General features: G+C 51.1%; 1 long non-coding RNA gene across 1 annotated transcript; it reads left to right on the top strand.

Annotated features, from left to right (window-relative positions):
• The first annotated feature begins 858 nt into the window (after window positions 1-858).
• Window positions 859-7562, top strand: LOC128838637 (uncharacterized). Its single transcript, XR_008445223.1, has 2 exons — window positions 859-1624; window positions 5147-7562. It is a non-coding gene; the product is annotated as an uncharacterized LOC128838637 (long non-coding RNA).
• The last annotated feature ends 215 nt before the right edge of the window (window positions 7563-7777 follow it).

The raw sequence follows: 7777 nt of genomic DNA, 5'->3' as shown, positions 1-7777 counted from the left end.
AGTCTAAGACAGATCAAGGGTCAGCCTTAGACGCAGCCCGGCCAGCTGATAGCGATTCCCTTTCCTGGGGAGCCCCGGCCTCTGTGATTTATGGGCTGTAGTTTGTAGAGAAATTGGCAGCTCGCAGATAATTGCGCTTTTGCAGCTGACGCGGCCGTTTTTCAAAGCCTGTTCCTGCAGCCGCTGGAGTCAGGGACAAAACTCTCATTAACTTTTATGGGAGCAGGACGCATGCTGAGGCCCCAAGTCCTTCAGCATGCGCATAATTTTAAGCACAGGAATAGTTCCATGGTGAGTGAACCGACTGGCCCCCAGGCATACAGAGGCAGGATTAGAAATCAGCAGCTCCAAGCTCCCGGCCCTTGGCTTGTGATAGGGTGACCAGATGGCCTATTTTCAAAGGGACAGTCCCGTATTTAGGCTCTCCTGCAGGTGTCCCGACTTTTTCGTAAAAACGGGCAAATTGTCCCATATTTTCTGTCTCCCCCACATCAGTCCTGGCAGGTCCCGCTGCTGGCCGGATCCCTGCTCGCCAGCCGCCCGCCCAGCAGCGGTGAGTGGTGGGGTCCAGTGGCCGACAATGGGGGCGGGTGGTGGCAAGGCGAAGGGCCGGCCGCTCCCCCTGCTGTTCCATCAGTGCAGCCCCCGCTGCGTGCCGGCTCTCTGCCAGCAGGGCCTCGCTCCCCCGGCCCGTTTCCGACCGACACTGGCTGCGTGCTGTGAGCTGTGGTGGCTGGTGGGTGCAGGCAGGTGCCAGGCAGCAGCTGGTTATGTGTCGCCTCTGCTGCCCACCCATCAGCCCTTTACATGCTCCCCATCTCGCTGTCCTCTTCCTGCTTTGCCCCTTCACCCTGTTAGGCCCAAAAACTGAAAAACATGTTTATCTCGGCTTCTGCTTGTTATCCCAGTAAAGATGCTTATCTCAGTTCTCACTGTCGTTTCCCATGCATAAAGCTGCACGTATACAGGATGTATAGAAGATATATGGCAAAGGGGAGGGGGTTGGACGGACCCTGGGAAAGGAATGTGAAGGACGGGAAGCTAAACAGATGTATCCTGATTACTACTAGAACTGAATTTAAACAATGCATAGGTTAGCAGAATTTAGACACGCTAAGTTGTTTGTCTCTCTGTATAAAAGAAGCCCAGTTGTGCTTGTAAGGTGTGTTCCTCCCTCTGGCATGAGTCGAGGGGGACACCCGCTCAGCTGACTGATCAATAAAGAACTTGAAGCCGTCTTCTAGACTCCCGTGCCTCCTTGGGGTAATTGGGCAGCTCCAGGGGGAAACGAGCCCATTTGGCTAACAAATGGCGACTCCGCCGGGACTTCTCTCCCTGTAGAGGGCACTGACCGACGGCCGAGGGCGATTCCGAGGAGTGGCCACCTCGAGCTGTTGCTTTGCTCGGGCCTCGGATCGTCACAATCGGCCGGGGCGGCTGCGTCCTCTCTAAAGAGAACTCTGAAGGACACGGAAGCAAGACGGCTTCAGAAGGAGGGGAAGTCTGACTGCCGGACGCGGCCACTTCGGGCGGTAAGTGCGTTTACCTCCTGGGTTTGAGGAATAACGCCCCCGAGGTGTGGGTTGGACAGTGGAAATCCCCTAGGCAGCCTGTATACGGGAAGGTATGTTAACATTATTGTAGCTTTGTAAATGTCTTGTTGTTCTGTTTTTGGTTAAAGGGTAAGCAAATAACGGCCAATGAGTAACGTAACTAACTCCACAAGTCCATGGGCCGTTTTTAACAATTATTGGGACTTGGAGCAACCTCAGGGATTACTCTTGTCTATAGGAAGGGTAATCTTGTTTCTCCTCTTAATGGTGTGTTGGAAACCGAGATTGTAACTGATTAAAGGATCTGTGTGAAAGATGAATGAGTGCTGCTGACAGGTCTGAGGCTTAAGCTGACTTCAGCCGCCCCAAGACTCCTGCAAGGGGAAACCCGATGACCAGGATATCTTGATTGCAAGGGGGGTCAGCCGAACCTCGTGACCCAGCGGATATCTGAGTTAGAACTAGATCTATACCTCTTCCCCCTCTTGATATCTCTGTCTCGGAAAACTCTGGGTAAAGCATAATGGGGTCCGGACAAAGCACCTTCTCCTGGATACCCCTGGGATGTATGCTGCATAACTGGAAGGCGTTTAGACGCCAGGCTAATTATGGAATTGTATTATGTAAAGACAAGCTTGTAAAATTCTGTACTCTTGAATGGATGACATTTGGGGTGGAATGGCCCGAGGGCGGGACGCTCAAACCAGGGGTTGTACAAGCAGTACATAGCATTGTGATCTGGGATGGGCATTGGGACCAATATCCCTATATAGATATTTGGCAGGACCTTGTGGCCAATCATCCCCCATGGTTACAAAAATGTAGATCACAAACTATTAAAACCTTAATGGCCCATGGCCCTGTTTAGGAAACCCTGTTTCCCTGTTAAGAAATCTTGTCTGCGGGCTGTGATTCCCTCTGCCCCTGATCCTATGCCCCCTCCCCCTTTGTATCCCGGCCTCCTGGCTCCGGTATCCTCAATTGAAATCCCCACCCCCTCCTCTGAGGATAATGGCTCAACTGAAAGGGGTGAGCCAAGCGACCAGGACTTTTCCAAACGGGAGCCCCCTCCAATCTCTCTGAGCTCCCCGGTGTCTAACCACACCAGGAGCAAGGGTGGCCCGGTACTCCAAGGGCCCCTGCAACAGAATTATTTGTATCCACTGCAGGAAACTGTAGCCCCTGAGGGTAATCTCACTATGGTATATATTCCCTTTACCACTAGTGATCTATATAATTGGAAGCAACAGAATCCCCCGTTCTCGGAAGAAAGGGGCCCACGTTTTAGCCATGGCCCAAAGGAAAGGATATGAAGAAAGGGAGGACAAAGTTAAGGGACGGCCAGGGCCACCGGGGTAGGGGTGGGGCCCCTGCCTGGGACGAAATCAGTGCGCTATCTGTAGGAAAGAGGGGCACTGGAAGAATGAATGCCCCCGGTGACAGGCCATGGGAAAGGAACGTAAAGATAAAACCCCGTCCCTTCCCATCCTCTACAACAGTACAGGACGTTCAGGGGAGGAGTCTTCCCCATAGGGGGGTCGGGGAACCCAGCGACCCCTCCTGACAGCACAAGCTGCCAGCCTGGATCCCACAGTAAAAATTAAAGTGGAGGGCCGCCCAATTGAAGCCCTTATTGATACTGGGGCCACTCTTAGTTTGCTCCCCCTTAATAAGGCTCCCCGAGATAGAGCTCGGGGACGTGCCATAGTCCAGGGGATAGAGGGACAAACTACAGCTTTGGAAAAAAACTTTGCCTCTCCTAGTAAAAATAGGGGACCGTCAAATTTGCCATCAGTTTGTTTGCAGTCCCTCCTGCCCCATAGCGCTGCTTGGACGAGATATCCTCACTAAATTACAGGCGGAGATCTCATTCGATAACGGGACAATGGAAGTCAGAATCCCTAAGCAACAAGCCTCTAATTACCAGATGGCTCTCATAAATGCTAGAGATCACTCCCTGGAAGCCAGCTGCTGGGAGGGGGGTGTAAATCCCAAGGTCTGGGCGGAGGAAGGAGGCGTGGCCCGAGCCAGGAATGCTACACCAGTGCATATTTCCCTTAAGGAGGGAAGCAGCCCAGTCTGAATTCGACAATACCCCCTTAAGCTAACCACTCGGATCGGGTTAAAACCCCTGATTCAAAAGTTTTTGCAGTGCGGGTGGTTAAAGGAAGACACGTCCCCATACAATACTCCAATAATGGGGGTGCCTAAGCCTAATGGGCAGTATTGGTTGGTCCAGGACCTAAGACAAATTAACAAGTTAATAGCAGAGACTGTTTGCCTTTGAGTGGGAGGATCCGGACACCCATTACAGGGCCCAATATCTTTGGACTGTTGTCTCACAGAGACTCACCTGTGCACCAGAGATTTTTGGCAGCCAGCTAAAAAGGGACCTGGCCCCATTCCTGGCTAACCATCCTGCATGTAACATAGTTCAGTACTGCGATGATCTGCTCTTGAGTACTGAAACAGACAGTCTGCAAGGAGCAAACTGTAGATCTCCTCAATCCCCTTGGGGTACAGGGATATAAAGTATCAAAGGAAAAAGCTCAGTTGGTTAAGCAGCAGGTCACCTTCCTTGGATACCACCTCTGCCAAGGGAGTCGCAGTTTGGGTAAAGAAAGAATCCAGGTTATACTTAACAGCCCTTAACCCCGGCACCCCCGAGAATTAAGGGCTTTTCTGGGACTGACTGGCTTCTGTCGACTCTGGATCCCTGACTATGGCGGAAAAGCCAGACCACTATATGAGTCTTTAACTAAAGAAGGTCTGCTCCACTGGAAATGGACCAGGGAAATGGAAAAAGCATTTCGAGAGCTTAAAGAAGCCTTGGTTCAGCCTCCCGCTCTAGCCCTCCCAGATTCCCGGAAGCCATTCACCCTATACGTTCATGAAAGAGGAGGGGTGGCAGCTGGAGTCCTGTGCCAAAGGTCAGGACCAACCTGGCGACCCATTGGATACTATTCGAAGGTCTTGGACCCTGTCGCCAAGGGGTGGCCTGCCTGCTTATGGGCCGTTGCAGCAACCGCTCTCCTTGTACAGGAGGCTGAAAAGTTTACCCTGGGAGGGGACACTGAGGTTGTGGTTCCCCATGGGGTGCCTCAAATACTGGGGACAGGTGCTGGGGAAAAGCATCTAAATCCCAGTCGACATACCAGATATGAGGTAGGGCCCTTGCTAGCCCCTAACTTAACCTCTAGGACAGTTAGCTCCCTCAACCTAGCTACCCTATTGCCTGACCCTTGGGTTTCCTATGAGACCAGCCCCACTCATGACTGTATTGAAGTCTTGCAACAGGTGTCCCAGGCACTCGGTATACAATGGAAGTTGCATACCCCCTGGAGGCCGCAAAGCACGGGACAGGTGGAAAGAATGAATAGGACTCTCAAGGATACCCTCACTAAACTATGCACAGAGTCTAGTTTAAAGTGGCTTGATGCGCTACCGCTCGCCCTTACCCGCATTCGAAGGGCCCCACGTAAGGGTCTTAAGCTTTCACCATTATCCCGGGGTTCCGGGAGGATGTAAACTGGGAAATGGGGAAGGACTCCTTATGGAAACAGGTCTCTGGGTTGCAATCTGTTTTGTTACAGCTGCATCGACGCAGTGCCTTTTCAGGCCCTTCCCTTGGACCAGCCCATGTACCCGTTCCAGATCGGTGATCAGGTCCTCGTCAAGAAGTGGAAGCGTGACCCCCTTACACCACGGTGGGACGGCCCGCACACTGTCTCGCTCATCAGCCAAGCTGCAGTCAAAGTTCTTGGGAGTGACAAATGGACACACCATACGCGGGTAAAGCGGTTTCTGAACCCTAACCCGGAGACTGAACTGGCGGAAGAGGACACCAGCCCTCTGCCCGCCCCGGCTCCGGATGCCCGGGGTGGCACAGGTGAAGACTCCACCTGGGAGTATCAGTACTTAGACGGACTAAAGGGACTGTTTAGAAAAAGATAATGAAATTATTGTTAATATTTTTGTTTATGTGCTTCCACCACTATTATGGTTGGGAAAATAGGTTTTTACAGCTGGGGGGAGACAATAGCAAAATCCATTAACCTCAGTAACTGTTGGGTATGCGGAGGCCCAGGGGAATTAAATGAATGGCCTTGGGTAGCCCAGCCGGTACAGCCCAAATGGTGGCTCAGCAATTTGAGTATAGTCCACGATGGAACGGGGGTTTGGACTGAGGATAGTAGCCCCTGGCGACTGTATTCTTCTGGAAAGGGTATTCTCTGCCTTAATTGGACAAGGCGGGAGGGAGTGTACTTGGGAGAAAGCAAGTATGATTGGACTCTATCCCCAGGGTTTGATTGCTGGGACCCTTATTGTCATCTGTATGACTGTTCTAAATATCAGGGGCAATGGAACCAGACCCATGTGAGGCTCACCAATAATAGTTGGGTGAAATGCTCCAAACAATACTACCCTACGGCCGAAGGTTGCAGGGCGGTAGGACAGGATGGGTTCTTTGACGCCCTATTCACGAGTTGCCAGGTAGACAATACCACTAGCAAGGACCACGGGGTACGGTGGTTTCAAATGGGCATGGCAGAATCAGAATGGAACTCGAGTATGGGGTTTTAAACAATTCTGGTCTAGCACCAATCAGCCAAAATGGGGCTGCGATTGTGTCTGGAAAGCAGGAGCTGGGGCGTGGAGATGTGATTATTGCAGTTCAGCTGATGGAATGGTGGGGGGACCTTTAGGGCCAGGTAATCCTTTATATTTTGACCATCTAGAGGACGATGAGAATGAGGAAACCTGGGATGGCCCCTTTGCTAATGGAACCTGGGCTCTAAAGGGCCATTATTGGATCTGCGGGTCCTATGCCTACTGAAGATTGCCTCCAAATTGGTCTGGGATATGTTATGTTGGATATATAAGACCCTTGTTCTTTCTATTACCCCAGATGCAGGGAAATAAATTGGGAATTAAGGTTTAATTAGAGAAAGGCGGTTCGTGGATTCCACCCTGACCGCCGGAAGCTCCCAAACATGGGGGGCTCAGGAGTGGCCCCCTGAGAGAATTATAAAACATTATGGTCCAGCTACATGGAATCCTAATGAGTGGATCTCAGGGGCAAGGGAGCCCGTTTACAACTTGAATCGGATAATTAGGCTGCAAGCCATTTTAGAAATAATAACTAATCAGACGGCTGCAGCTCTTGATCTTTTGGCCGATCAGTCCACTCAGATAAGGAATGTGCTCTACCAGCACCATCTAGTTCTTGATTATTTGCTGGCAGAAGAAGGGGGAATTTGTGCAAAATTAAACGAATCTAATTGCTGTTTACAAATAAATGATAATGGAAAGGCGGTAAAACAGCTAACAAAAGAAATGAGGAAGTTAGCCCATGTCCCGGTCCAAACATGGGGTGGGTGGAATACGGACTGGTTCACGTCCTGGTTACCGCAACTAGGATGGCTCCGAGAAGGCCTTCTTCTCTTTGTACTCTTTATTACAACCCTATTAACCCTAGCTTGCTTAGCTCCCTGTATAGTTGCATTAGTCCGACGAATGGCTAATCAAATTATACACCAACAAATGATGGCCCTATACCAGCCGGTGAAGGCTGAGAATTGGGGGCCATAAGGCTCTCAAAATGCTTTTTAGGGGGGAATCTTGTTAGGCCCAAAAACTGAAAAACATGTTTATCTCGGCTTCTGCTTGTTATCCCAGTAAAGATGCTTATCTCAGTTCTCACTGTCGTTTCCCATGCATAAAGCTGCACGTATACAGGATGTATAGAAGATATATGGCAAAGGGGAGGGGGTTGGACGGACCCTGGGAAAGGAATGTGAAGGACGGGAAGCTAAACAGATGTATCCTGATTACTACTAGAACTGAATTTAAACAATGCATAGGTTAGCAGAATTTAGACACGCTAAGTTGTTTGTCTCTCTGTATAAAAGAAGCCCAGTTGTGCTTGTAAGGTGTGTTCCTCCCTCTGGCATGAGTCGAGGGGGACACCCGCTCAGCTGACTGATCAATAAAGAACTTGAAGCCGTCTTCTAGACTCCCGTGCCTCCTTGGGGTAATTGGGCAGCTCCAGGGGGAAACGAGCCCATTTGGCTAACAACCCCCAACCCTGCTACTCTTCCATAACCCCACCCCCCATCGGCGTGCATCCCCCTCCCAGCGCTGTGCGGCGAACCAGCCCCTGGTTGGAGCACGCAGCTCACCAACAGCCTGGCCGGCAGGCGCCTTCCTCCCCCCACTGCCTC

Source organism: Malaclemys terrapin, chromosome 5 (assembly GCF_027887155.1).
Source record: "Malaclemys terrapin pileata isolate rMalTer1 chromosome 5, rMalTer1.hap1, whole genome shotgun sequence".
In the NCBI taxonomy this organism is placed as follows: Eukaryota; Metazoa; Chordata; order Testudines; family Emydidae; genus Malaclemys; species Malaclemys terrapin.
This window is presented reverse-complemented; position numbering and strand designations above follow the sequence as displayed.